This window comes from Marmota marmota, unplaced genomic scaffold (assembly GCF_001458135.2).
Source record: "Marmota marmota marmota unplaced genomic scaffold, marMar, whole genome shotgun sequence".
NCBI lineage: Eukaryota > Metazoa > Chordata > Mammalia > Rodentia > Sciuridae > Marmota > Marmota marmota.
The window spans coordinates 21985806-22001445 of record NW_025999932.1 but is presented as its reverse complement, the minus strand read 5'-3'; positions in this window follow the sequence as shown (position 1 = coordinate 22001445).

The window sequence follows — 15640 nt, the reverse complement described above, 5'->3', positions numbered from 1 at the left end:
GGAGTGGATTTTCGGCACAGAAACCACAGCCCCGCCAACAATCCCAATCCACAAACTCTCCCTGTATAAAAAATATTCAAAAAAAAAAAGAAAAAAAGGCGGGGCGCACTGAGCTTTCTTTGCCTCGGGTACTTACAATCCACTGCTGATTACACATTCAGCTTCTCTGCCCGGAGCGAAGCGAAAGAGGAAGCAGATGGGAGCAAAGCGCCTGCGGCTCTGAGCAGCCTAGCATCCGGGAGCCAAGCGTCTCTTTTTCGATCTCTTTGTTCTTCCTGCTGCTTGGCAAAGTGGTCCGCTACAGATTCTAACAGACTGTTCTAACAGACTGTGCGAAATCTCTATTAAAGCCGCTGTTCTGAGCACCACGCTCAGCACTTCAGCAACCCCCGTACTCAGCGGCTATCTTCCCCCCATACCTAGATGTCAGTACTTTCAACAGCCTCTTTTTATATATTGTGACTTGCAAAATGTCAATCAGTTTCGTGAAAATAGCAGTCTATATCATTGTATCTTATTTCTAACATTTCTAACATTTTATGGAGAGGAAATGATTCCTGAATAAAATACAGGGAAAGGCAAAAAATTAATGACTCTTGTTTGACTTTGTCCTTATCCCTTTCTTCAATGATACTATTGATGTTCCTCTGAATATTGTTTTCATCCCAGTATAGAAATTCAGTTGGAATTATGCTTGTACCCTGATCTAACTTTTTCCTAACACTCTATCTGTCCTCACTATTTCTATCGTAACTGAAATATATTTTATTTTTTGAGGGTCATTAATAATCAGCATTAACTCTCTGCTTGAAATTTTTATATCCTTGGACATCATAGCAAATATTACCTTTAAACTTCTTGTGTAATAGTACAGCTCAGAGAATTCTAGTACACATTACCACTTACTTGGATCAATCCAAGTAGGATAGAATAAATGGATGTGAGGTTCTCTTAAGGATAACCTATTTCTCTTTCAGTCATTTTCTTCAATAGGATATAATTCAAAATCTATCCTTCAGCAATTTTTTAAATTATCTAAATTTGAAAGTAAAGCTTACCTATCTTTCAGGATAATCATTCCAATTTTATTAATTTAAATTACTTTTCATCGTTTCTAAAACTGTTGAGTAGTTGAGTGTTGTACAAAAATTGTTCCATTTGAAAGACATTAAATACCTTTATACCTATAAAGTTGCATTTTGCTCATTTTTCTTGCTTCATTATCCCCAATTCTTTGTGTTTCCCTTGCTGTAATTTTGAATATTAACTTCTTATCCTGTTAATATAACTCCATTCTCCTCTGTCGATACCACCTCTCTAAGTACCTTTTAGGTAGCTGGGATAGCTTGACTGTGAATGTCCCCCACAGGTCCAAGTTGAAGAGTTGGTTCCTAACTATTGAGAAGCACTGGAAATACAAAGACTTTGAGCCTTAGGGATGCAAGTTAGGTCATTGGAGGCATGACCTTGAAGAGGATTATGGGACTCTGATCTCTTCTTCTTTCTCTGTCTTTTACTTTCTGGTGGCCATGAGGTGAATTGCTTCTTCTTCCATGTACTCACAACATGATGTATTTGCAACAACAAACCCAAAGCAATGGAGTCAACTGACCATGAACTGAAACTTCCAACCTGCTGACCAAAATAAACCTTTCTTCTTTCTAAGTTAATTATTTCAGGAATTTTGTTACAGTAATGGAAAAGTGACTAACCTAATAAGGTTATTTGTTATTGCATCTTACAACTTCTTCTAGAAAATTATATGCAAAAATATCACTCTATCAGGATTTGAACCATGTAATAGAGAATGAGAACTCTTTCTTCAGAGCGTGCTAATCACAACCATATAATTTTACATTCATTTGAATGTTTCTTTACCAGCTCTATCACTTTCTCTCCTCTTGTTCCATGTTGATGCAGACATTTATAGATGGTCCTCAAATTAAAATGGATCTAGTAAGTATTTTTTGACTTTACAATGTGTGAAAGCAATATACATGCAGTAGAAACTGCACTTCAATGAATAGTAATACATAATTTTTATCAAAGAAATTAGAGAAAAGTATTTATGTACCTTCCATAAAGAATTGATAAAACTTTCAAGTGATGGATATGCTATTTACATGAGTTGATCACTACCAAATATACATGTATCAAAACATAGCCTCATAAATAAGTAAAACATTGCATGCCAACCAAAACAAATTAAACTTAAAAAGAAGACATAATTTAAATTTTGAAGTTTGGTCTTTTCCTAGCCTAGTGGCATTTTGTACAGTTCTCTCTCCCCATACTGGGCAATAGCAGTAAGCTGACATTGCTAGTCAGTCATGCTATCTCAAAGGTAAACCAACTGATGCTTTTCAATATACTATATTGCTAAAGTATAATGTTCAGTAGGTATATTCATTTGTTTTCCATTGCTACAATAAAATAGTTAAAGCTGGGTATTTATAAATAAAAGAGGTTTATTTATAACATGGTTTTGGAAGCTGAAAGTCAAAATCAGGTAGATTTGTTTAGTCTCTAGTGAGAACTTCATTTGTGGTTGACATTCCTGTGAGACAGAAAGTCGCAGAGTAGGGTTGGATCAGTTCCATACTTTTCAAACAACTCTCTGGCAAGAACATACCAGGCTATAAATAAGAACTGCATTAATTCCTTTAAAGAGACATGCTCCCAATGACCTAATTTCCTTGCATTAAGACCTACCTCTTAAATATCTGCCAGTACTGAGGACCCATTTCTTGACACATAAATCCTTGGGGTCACACTCAAACCGTGATCAAACCATAACATTTGGTTGGGTATATGAAGTACATTTTTTACCTTGATAATTTTCAATTTACAACAGCTTCTCTGGATGTCATACCATTTTAAGTTAAGGAATCCTATAACTGAATGTGTAATTTTTCTAAGGAATGAATTTACATTCCTCTTTGGAATATCCTGATTGGTATTATATAAATTGGAGGCTTCAAGTCATCTTCCACATGTATATTCTTATCTCTCATATCATTTTTTATATTAATTTGGTTTTAAGTTTATTTGATGAGTGAATTTAGGAGCACTTTTCTTTCATTTTATTTATATTTTTTTGGTACAGGGATTGAACTCAGGGGTATCTAACACTGAGCTACATCCTAAGTGCTTTTCATTTTTAATTCTGAAACACAACCTTGCTAAATTGCTGAGGCTGTCTTTGAACTTTCAGTCCTGCTTGAGCCTCCCAAGTCACTAAGATTACAGGTATGCACCACAGTTGGCTGAAAGGCATTATTACAATAAAAAGGTGAGGCAGGAAGATATACATAATTCTTGATAAACCATACAATGGTTAAATTTACTGTATTGCTCTTCATTCCATTTTCAAAAGAAACTCTTTCCCATGTACCTATCATATCCCATGACCAATGAAAGTACGTAGAAGTTAGTGCTTAGTAAAATGTAGTTTTCCATCTGAATTTTGCACTTTATCTCAGATGTCACAGTGGAGCTACTTAGTGCAACAATTTGCAAATATCATTACGTAACACTGTTTTTCTATACTCCTCAAACTCGTAACACCCATTGTTGTTTCTTTCCAACCCCAAACACATCTGCTATTTAGAAGGGATAACATTCTTTTCAGTCTGTGATACTGTGATACTTTGGTATCTGAAACATTAGAAAACAATGATAGAGGCCACAATGTCCAGGGATGATGGTGCCATATGTTAGGATTGTCATATTTCCCCCCCACACACTTATTGAATGTAAATTTTAAGCACTCTCCACCTCCACCACTCAGACATTGATATATATATATACATATATATATATGTATATATATATATATATATATACATATATATATATATGTCTTCTACAATTGCTGTCCTTTAAGAGTGCTAAAATATTATTCTCACAGCTTATTGATGAATATCATGTTCCATTAAGTTATTACTTGATTAATTACTCCAGTGGTGCTTTGTATTCTTCAAGATGATTTTCCATGTGGAAAGTCTTCTAGAATATAAGTCTCTCTGTTGTCTGCATTGGAGTGAGCAGGTATTTTTTACCATAATAAACTTCAGGAATATTATTTCAATCTTATTCAATAGAGTATGCTTAGTTCCTAACATACTACCAGAGCTTTAGGAATACATGGACCAGGACTAATAACACCATCTTGTACATTGTTGGCATCAATTATTTATGACATTGTTATAATATAGGGATAGGGTCTAAGCCAAAAAATAGTGTACCTGCAATGATTCTTATGTGTATATATTTTACCCCAAAATAGCTGTTTGAAGATTGCATCCAACTACCTTGACATAAACATCCTTATATTAACTTCAGAGAGTAATTATTTGTAATATCACAACCCATTTCCCTTCAAGCTGTCAAAATACTATCTTTGCTCTCTTTAAATACATTCTATACACTGTCAAATTTGATCTAGTCTGAGGAGCACAGCAACCTGTGACCTGGGACAATGGATACAATTTACTTTCTTTATGCCCTGTAATCTCTGTTTACATTGAATTATCTTGATTGTAGGCCATACAGAGTTCATGAATTCTACTGTTTATTATGCCACACCATATTAAATTCATACATGGTATTTCACTTAGGATGCCTGAAAAAAATTACTAAGAAAGCTAAATATAGCCTACAAACTACATATAAATCACTAGCCAACAATCTACAAACTGAGTCATTGGGTGATGTTGTACACTTACTTTTATTTAGCTTATTATAGAGGGAGTCTTTGTGGAGTACAAGTTTATCTACAGGAATTTAATATTTTCCTAGAGACAATAAGTCAGTCTACTACTCACAATCACCAACTGTAATATTATATCTGAAAGAGATAGCTAAGAGTGTTATCCTTTTGTCCTGAAGAACTCAATGTAAATATGTGTGCAACAACATTGGAAGTGACAACCACTTATTAATGTTTTTGCCATTGACAACAATGTTCCCCTCTTTCCATTTAGTACCATTTTGATTTGGGGGCTAGTTAACCTCATACTTCTTGTGCTTGAATATCTGAGTTTCTTAGACATGTGCATTTATACTATTTTTTTTCCAAATTTGTAAAATATTTTGCCCTCAGTTTTTCAGGGTTTTTTTCCCCTCTCCCTTTCTTTGGGAACTTCGGTCACCCACGTATCAGGGTCTGAAAGTCATTCCACAGCACACTGGCACTCAGTTCCTTTTTGCTTCCAGCCTCTTTTTTTTCTTTCTGCCTTATTTTGCCTAGTTTCTATTATTTCAAGTTCATTAACCTTTTTTGTTCCATGAAACATACCTAGTACATATATTTTATTGTCAGATGTTGTGATACCTATCCCTAGAAGCTTAATTTACTTTTATATCTCTTCTGTTTCTATGTAACATAATTAATCATTCTTCCAGTTTACTGAACATATGGAATATAGTTAGAATAACAATTTTAATATCCTCCTCAGTTAGTTGTAACATCTGTGTCAGTTCTGAGTCAGTTTTGATAAATTGATTTTTCTCTTCATTATGGGATGCATTTCCTGCATTTTGCATATCTGCATATTTTTTTTAATTAAATGCCAAGTACTATGGGTTGTACCTAATTGGGTACTGGAAGATTTTCATACCATAAATATTTTTTTTGTCTTGTTCTGGAGTACATTTCAGCCTTTTCTCTTGAAGCTTGCTATTCACTTCTAGTTAGTAACAGGAGTAACAGAGTAGGATTTATTTTAAATCTTGTGTACTTTTTTAGGGGGAGCTTTGGTATTATTGGGATTTAACCCAATGTTAGTCTACCATGGAGCAACATCCTCGACCCATTTTCTTTTTCCCAGATTGGTAGCAAACATAAGACTCTCCTGACTCAACTTTCTAAGTTTCTTCAATTGCAAGTAGGTGACACCATGCCCTGCAGTAAGGTCTGTTTATTCTTCCCAATGTCCCTAGGATTTTGTGGTGTTCTAATTTGGCTGATGAGAACAGAAGTGTGTGAGCCAGCTTTCTGTCCCTGTAGCAAATGCCTGAGGTAATCAGCTTATAAAAAGAAAATATTTATTTTGGCTCACAGTCTTGGAGATTTGAGACCCTAAGATTAATGTGCCTCCTTGTAGTGATGTGGTGAGAGGCAACACATCATTCATGGTGGCAGCATATGGTGAAGTAAAACAACTCACCTCATGGTGAGCCAGAAAGCAAAGAGAGATAGACCCTGCTATATCCAACAATTTCCTTGGAAGGCCTGTCTCTAATCCCTGCAGGTCTCTGACTAGGCCCCACTTCTTCAAGCTTCTACCACTTTTCAATGGCACCCCAGGTGGGGCCCAACCCTTTAACACTGATTCTCTGGAAACCATACTAGATCAAACTACAGCAAGTGGTTATTTACAGTCCTTGGCTTGGGCCAGATACGGTTCACCTTGAATATTTAAGTGGCCTTCTCTTATTGCTAGGTGGTTTTCTCATGTATCTGTGCTGATTAGTAACCTGAATTCCTCAGAAGAACATGTATGACTCTTCAGAGTTTTCTGTCTGTGAAGTGATCTCATTTATTACCCTCCTTATGACTTACCCATATTACTCATTGTGGATACTCATCTCTGTCTTCTCATTTCTGAGAGTCTTCTGAGATCCATCAGGTTTCTATGTGTGCTATGCTCACAAACTATCTAGGTACTAGGTCTTGGGCAAGTCCAGCTTGTTTGTTTCTAATCTCCCAGAATCACTACCTTTTTTGACTTGATGTCAATGCTGTGAAAACTGAAGCATAGTACATTTTGTCCAGGCCTTTGTTTCTGACAAGAAGGTAAATATATTAAATCATGGCATGAAATGGTGCTCTCCCTTATTCAAGTCTATTGCCTTAGGGATATGAAACATAACATTTATATTTCATTTTTTTTGCATTTTGTTTAAAAGCCCTACACTCCTCACTAAATTTAAACACAAATAGGTATTTACATGTTCTAATCAATACTTTATTCATATCCAATGCTCAGAAAAAATCTTAAGCTGAGCAGTTTTTCTGCTTCTATCTAAACCAAATTTTGCATAAATGCATAATGAATAAGCACTATACAAGTTAACATATTAAATAAATCAGAAAATGTTTTCAAAAGCATGCTTTAAAATGTGCAGGAAATTATCATTGATGTACTTTTAGGAATTAAGTAGAACTCTGCAAGAGTTGATAAATAATGAGTTCATTTTCATTTCAAAAGAAACAACTCTTAATAGAGTCGAGATTGTAAAAAGACAGCCTCATGCTGACAAAGATGTTTTGCACAGTTTATCACTTCTTATCATGAGAATCAAATGAGCACAGTTGGTATATGGCACTGGTATTCTGTAATTTCTTGTTTTTTAATATGAATATTCTGGAGAAAAGGAAATGCTCATGTAACATTGTTTTATAAATAATATACCAAATTGAATATCTTTTTAATATGTAAACTCATGTTCTGAAATCTACTAAATTACTATTTTAATTGAACTATCTCCATAAGCTATTGCCTGGCACAAAACTATATTGGATACATATACACTAAGCATTGAGTATATTTAGAAGAATAATAGTTAGAATCTTTGAGAATTTTTGTAGATAAAGGCATAAAAATGACTAAGGTGAAATACAGTAAAAATAATATTAGGCATATGTGTAAAACCAATGGTAAAGAGTGAGTAATGAATCCATCCTGGAGTAATATGTGTGTTACCTTTAACATCTTTTAACAAGTTTCTCTTTTTAACAGATTAGATGTCGTTCAGCTAGTTTGTCCTCCTATAATGGTATAATGAAAAATATCAAGTTCAACATTTTTTTTTGTTTTTACTTTTTTATTTTATTGGTATATTATACATACTAATGGGAATCATTCTTACAAGTGTTAGTACGTGAACAGAATAGAGCATTATAATTCGATCATTTCATTCCCCAGCACCTCCCATTCCCTTGTTCCTTCCGTCCCAGAGTCTTTTTGCTCTACTGACCTCCTTTCTCCTTTTGTGAGATAATCACTTTTTCCCCACATTTTTCTCTCTTGTTTCCAAACTCAAGAGAAAATATATGACTTCTCATTTTGACTTATTGTGGCTAACATAATGCACTCAAGTTCCATTTTCCTGCAAATGACACAATTTCCTTCTTCTTTTTGGCTAAATACAACTCTATTGTATACATACGTCATATATTCTTCATCCATTCATTCATTGATTAGATACCTAGTCTGATTCCAAAATTTGATATTGTGAATTTTGTTGTTATATACATAGGTATGTAGGCATCACTGTAGTATGCTGACTTTAATTCTTTAGAATAAATATTGAAGAGTTGTATAGCTGGATCATATGGTGGATCCATTCCTAGCCTTTTGAGGAAACTTTGTTTTCATTTCTGTTTGGGTTGTACTAATTTATAATTGTGCAAACAGAGTATAAGTGTTCCTTTTCCCCATATCCTTGAGAGCATTTATTATTACTTTTATTCTTGATGGCTTTGATTCTAACTGGAGTGAGATGAAATATCAGTATAGTTTTGATTTTCATTTCCTTGATTGCTAACAATGTTAAATTTTTATTTTTTTAATATTTGTTGGATGTGTGTATTTCTCCTTTTCGGAAGCATTTATTTAATTTATTTGCCCATTTATTGATTCATTATTCATGTTTTTTTTGTTGTTGTTGTTGGTGGCAAGTATTTTGAATACTTTATATATTCTGGATTTTAATCCCCTGTTGGAAGAGTAACTGGCAAATTTTTCTCCCATTCTGTGGGTTCTTTATTCACACTGCTAATTATTTATTTTGCTCTGCAGAAGCTTTTTATTTTGATGCCATCCTACTATTATTAGTTTCCTGAAATTCAGGAGTTGTATTGAGGAAGTCTTTATCTGCACCAATATGTTGGAACACGGGCCCTGCATTTTTGTCTAACAGTTGTAAATTTTCTGGCCTAATTCCTAGTTCTTTGATCCATTTTCAGTTGACTTTTCTGCAGGGTTAGAGATAGGGATTTAGTGTCATTCTTCTACATATGGATATTCAGTATTTCTAGCACTACTTGTTACAAAGGCTGTTTTTATCTCCCATGTATTTTCAGTACTTTTGTCAAGGATCAGATGTCTGTATCTGTAGATATAATTTTGACATTTTTTCAGAAGTTTACATTTATGTATCAAAGAATAGTCAAAATGTTCTACAGAAACTTGATAAATATATTTTAATATATTTAATAAAGTTTGGCAAATTTTTCTATTATATTACCCTTTTAGTGGGCTTTAAAAACATGAGATTGGAATATTAAATTTTATAAATAGTATTATTATTTATAGTGATTGTATTTGCAGCATTTCTTGCAAAATTATTTCCTATTAAAGTAATTTTAATTGGTGCTACAACATCATTCAAAAAGAACAATATATTGAAAATATGTTTATATTAAATATTTGATGCTATTTTTGTTATTTATATGTGTATCATTTTAATATTATCCATCATTTAATCCAATGTATTAATCTTTTTCATACATGCACACACCCAAACACACATGCACGAATACATATAGACATCATACTATGTTCTATGATAATAATGTTCACCTGTGTGATTTAAAATACAAAAGAGGAGCTAGTATATGAGCCAATGTACTCATACTTGAAATAACTCGACATATTGACCCAAAAATGGAATATCTAAGAAAATAATTGAACTCAGGAAACTGGCTGAGTGCAGTGGGCATAATATATAATTTATAACCACATCAATATAAAACTGGCCGAGACACATTCCTGGATCATGCTGCTGAGGTGACTCTATGTGCTGTAATTTTCCCACCTGCCTTGGCTTCCTTCCAAGTCAATCCACATTCTGAAATATTCCCTCTGTAATTTCTTTTCTTTTTCTACTGTGCTGTGTATGTAAACCCAGGAACCACGGACTCCCTGTGAAAGCAATTCACTCATTATCATCCTTTCACTCTTTTCATGAGAGTAATCAAACTTTTCACCTGGAACAATCACATGTATCAGCTGGAGGTCTTGTTATGCCATGAATGAAAAGAGTTCAAATGGTTTATTCCTTATATATCCTGCAGGATCAATTTTGTTTTCCCACTTTAAAAGAAAATGAGAAAGTAAAGAAAAAGAGAAAAGATGAAGAGCAAACAAAATAAAATAAAACAAAGACCAAGAACAAAATGCAAAATGAATCAGCTTCCAGCATCTTCTCTATATGCTTACATGTAATCTAAGTATTTTTGTTTACTTTTATGCTTTTTAAATTATTAGCTATGTATTTACTTTCATAAAACATGGCCACTGCCTCTCAGCTTTTTGTAAAATGATCCTAACTTTCATGAACCTTTGTAATGATAGCCAATAGTTGCAAAAATGTTAGGTTTATTGTGAGAATTTACTTTGTAAGAATTGCCTGACAGAAATCTTCCAAAATCTAATCTTCAAAAGTGTAGAAATTATGTCATTAATAAAGAAACTGGATATCAACGAAACTAAGTATGTAGATAAATATGAAGACTAATATGAAGTAGACTATGAATTTAATCCAGTCCTGCTGAATCCAAATTTTTTCCATAACTATACACATTACTGCTAAATCTTACATGCATTCAATTTATGTGGTTTGAGGTTCTTGAGCCTTTAAAGCCCATAGCGGTCACTTGTATTTCTTAGAGAATAGTTGTTGGTGTTCCATATACATTAAATCCTATTTTAGCTTTATGAAGTCAAAGGGAGCCAAGAAGACAACTCTACTCTCAGGGAGCACACAGGTAGCAAAGAAGGAACACAAAAATTATAAATCCACCAGACATCAGATGGTTGCTGTGAGTTTTGTCTAGTCAAAAGATGAATGAATCAAAGAGATTTTGAGATAGTAACATTTCAAGTGAAATTAAAGAAAAATTATCAGTACTTTGGTAAACGAGGAAATGAAAAGCACTTCAGACAAGGGGGAATCAGTTTAAAGTACATTCAGCTTTGGAGAGGTCCTAACATGAGGAATCAAATATCTAAGATACATGCAGGAGAAAATTTGTACTGCAACATAATACATTTTCTTTAAAGGAATTTATTTCAGGCTTAGCATGTTAAAATAGAAGGACATGAATCCACATAAGACATATTAAAGAGAATGATTTAAATATTTCCTTAATGTCAACAAACACATTCTATTTCATCTGTGAAATCAGGATGCTGGCCATACCTTCTCTTTATGCATTTCTATAAGAATAAAATGATAAGCTATGGCAAAAGCATGTTAGTGTGCCTGAATTCTGCTATCAGACAGTTTTAAATCAGAATTCAAAGTTTTTTGTTTCAAAAACACCTGCTAAGTATTTCTTAGAAAATAGATTTGAAAAGTGAACAAACATAACATTCAGAATGATTTTTAAAAATTATTTTAGTGAAATAGCTGTTGGTTGCATGGATATTTTTTTCTTTCATGCAGTCAGAGAAAAAGCTCTGGTTCCTGTGAACTACAGCCCTAGAGAGACCAGGAAGTGGAACTCTTCTTGACAGAGTGAAAGTGATTGTAGCCACTTTTCTTCTCTCAGTAGACATCTGTAGAATATGTGAGAACAGTAACAGGAGCGGTGTCAGAATTTCCAATTCAATACTGATGCAGGACACTCTGTACTTATTCTTAAAGCCTTTGCTGCCTTTCTGCCCTTACCACCTACCCACATAGACTTATTCTTATCTGCTCTATGAATTGTCATATTCTTTTTAAAACCCATGGATCGATCAAAGAAACACTACATATATCCTAGACAAGAGTGACTCAACTGTGATAAGCCTCCCTTTCTCTACCCTCCCAAAAAAGATAAATCCAGGTGAGCTTGAATTACTTGATTAGTTTCTCACAAAGCTCTACGTTTATAAAAGGTGTGTATTTTTATTTTGAAATATATTTTAAAAAGTATGTAGTGTCAGCCTGCTACACATGCTGCCACACAATAAAATATATTCATCATAATATCATTTTTAATTCAACCCCTTTTTAATGATACATCAATGTAATCATAAAAATTATCTTATGTACTTTCTGTATACTTAGTGCCTGAAGGGGTGAGCTAAAAATATTTACACACACTTTTCAAGTAGGAAAAATATATAGTAAACTGCAAAATGATTGTTTTAGTCAGCTATTTCACTGCTGTGACCAAAATATTTGACAAAAAAACAATTTTAAAGGAGGAAGTTTACTTTGGGGCTCATGGTTTCAGAGGTCTCTGTTCACAAACAGCTGTTTTCTTTACTTAGGGCTCAAGTTTAGGAAGAACAACATAGCAGAAGAGTATGATGGAGAGAAGTGGCTCACAGGATTATCAGGAAGCAAAGAGACAGACTCCACTTACCAGATACAAAACATATACCCCAAAGGCACACTCCCATTGACCCACTTCTTTTTTTTTATTGATTAAAAAATAAATGACAGTGGAATGCATTACAATTCTTATTACACATATACAGCACAATTTTTCATATCTCTGGTTATATATAAAGTATGTTGACACCGGATTCATGTCTACGTACATGTACTTTGGATAATGATGTCTATCACATTCCACCATCCTTGCTAACCCCCTGCCAACTCCCTTTCCCTTCCACCCCTCTTAGCCAATCCCCAAAAAAACAAATGCCAAATGTTTGACCCACTTCTTCCAGCCATAATTTACCTGCCTTCAGTTACCACTCAGTTAATTCCATCAGAGGGTTTAATTCACTGATCCACTGATTTGGTTAAGGCTCATATAACCCAATAATTTCTCTTCTAAAATTTCTTGCATTATCTCACACATGAGTTTTTGGGGATACCTCACATGCAAACCATAATATTCCACCCAGACTCCCCAAAACTTATGACCATCTCACAATGTGAAATAGATTTAGTCCATTTCCAAGCGTCCCCATTGTCTCAGCAGTTCCAAGAAGTCCAAAGTCTCCTCTGAGACTCAGGGAAAATTCATATCATGAGCTCCTGTAAAAATCAAAAGCAGTTTACAAGTATCCAATAAGTAAAAGTACAGAATAAACACTTCCATTCAGAAAAACATGGGCATAGAAAGAAGGGATGGGACCAAAGCAAGACCCAAATCCAGCTGGGCAAACAAGTCCTGTAGTTCTGTGTCCTACATCTGGAGCACATGGCATGGGGATGTTATCTCCAAAGGACTTATTTAGGTTCGACTCCATGGCTTTGCTGGTTGCAGACCACATAGCCTCTCTGTTGGTTTGTCTCTGATCAATTCCTGCAGCTTTTCTCAGTGGACATTCTACAATTACTGGCATTTTTCTCAATATTGGGGACTTCACTTCAAAATGTTGATTTATGTTAAATTGAACACTATACATAACTTAAAATTTTTTTTTCATATTATTCAATGAGGGAGTTTGGAGGCACTCATACAAAGAACAATTGAACTACTTAATAATATGAAAATAGTAATAGTATTTACATAGTTGTTGAGAGCCACAGTTTAGTCAGAATGACGCCTGGCATTTTTGCCAGAGGGAATGGTTGAAAGGTGACCCTGCTCCGGGATTAGGGCTGCTCAGGGATTAGGGCAGATCCTGCTGGGATTAGGGCAGATCCTGCTGCCTCAGGCACCCGCTACTTTGGAGTTCCCCTTGAGTTCTCCGGAGGTTCTGAGAATTGGTAGCGGAGCTCCGGCAGTGTGTTCCCCGGGAAGTGTGTATAGAGGGCCGGTGAGAGTTCGGGAATAAAGGTTGCTATTTGAACCTACAAGGCTGTGTGGCAGCTCGGTTATTTTGTGCCCAGCCAGACTGCGACACATAGTGAAGTTATAGACATTTCAATAGTATCTAGTCACAGAGCTGAAATAACCCTATTAAATTTTACAAATCAAAAGGGGTTGGTAGTTAGAGTAATGGTCCTCGAAACAAATCCATATCTTCATACTCAATCATTGATTATGTCACATTACATGGGAAAAGGGACCTTGCAGGTGTAAGTTAAGGATATTTAGGTAAGGTGTTATAATGTGTACTATCAAGAGGCTCAATTGTTATTACAAGGGTCTTTAGAAGGAAAGAGGGAAGGAAGAGAGTCAGAGCCATACCTGACCATCACAAGTGCTCTGTGTAATGTAGGATTGTTTGAAATTTCCAGGTTAGCCAGGCATAGTGGTTCACACCCATAGTCCCAGCAACTTGAGGCTCAGATAGGAGGATCACAAATTCAAGGCCAACCTGGGCATCTCAGAGAGACCCTATCTCAAAATTTAAAAAGACAGGGATTCTACTCACTGCTAAAGCTCCATTGGATTAAATCTCCTTTACCATAAATAAATAAATAAGCCCAGGCTGCCAGAAAGCTTTGTTAACCAAATGTTAGATCTAACCCAAATACTTTAGAGACCAGTATCCATATCATTGTGTTGTTGGAACTTGAAAACTTTTTATGGTTAATATCCCTTCTCAGACATGTCTGACATCTCTTTGATCCTTGAGGCTTAGCACAACTGAATTTCATGTTCACATCTGAATTAATAAATTACCTCCACTATCTTCCTCTGCTATGAGTTTCAAGTTAGTGCAACCCTTTCCTGAAGGATTATACTGGCCTTTATTCAGGTCATCCCTTTCTAGAATACATGTCATTTGTGGTTGTAGTTGTAATTTGTTGTTGTGTTTTGTTTTGTTTCCGTCCATGTGATCCACTCCTCCCGTTTCCTCTCTTCAATTATCAATCAGTCACTCATCTGTTCTTGAGTATCAGTAAAAGCTTTCTGACTGGGAGAAAAACATTGTTTATGCTCTTTAAAATATCCTGCAAGTCTCATTTTTTTAATGTCAACTTTAATTGCACAAATTTAGGCAAGTAATTATTGTAAATTCCAAATCCAAAAGAATTTGAACTTCCTGAAAAGGGTAATCTCTTTTTCTTATCAATGAGTCCAAAGACTAGCCACTAAGAACCTACCTTCTTCTCTCTCCCTCTCTCTCTCATTCTTCCTCCTTCCTTTTCTCTCTTTCCCCCTGTATATATATTTTATGGACATATATTCATTACATGGATACAAAATTAACTAATATGAATAAGTTAGAACTGAAAATTCCAAGCAAATATAATCAATGCTTATATGATTTTAAAGGTATAAAATGCATCTTTAATTGAATTGCCAAAAGTGAGTACTGAAACTACCCATCCTTAAATGTGGTCAGTCAGTTCAATCCATTTGATTATATGACATAGTATCATGCACACACACAAAAATATTTTTTACTATTTTATAATTAAAATGCGGAAAAGTTGTCAACTCCGCAAGCTAGAAGTTTGATGCTGTACTATAGGTCTGAGTTATTTTTATTAGACAGAGATTTAATTTGAAACAATAAACTTTGAGCTGAGCACATATCTAATGAAAAAGAGATAAAAAATCGATCAATAAAATACATACAAGACCAAATGCAATAATAAAACCAGTACTACCACTTTATAAATGTGTTACTATACTTAGCAGCATGTATTTCTTATACAATTAAAAAAGTACTCAATAAGATACTTGAATAAACGTAAATGACAGTGTGCTTGTGGATGTAATTTGTAAGTCAAAAACATAACCACAAAATAAATAATGGTGACAAATACATCCTTGTAAATAAGT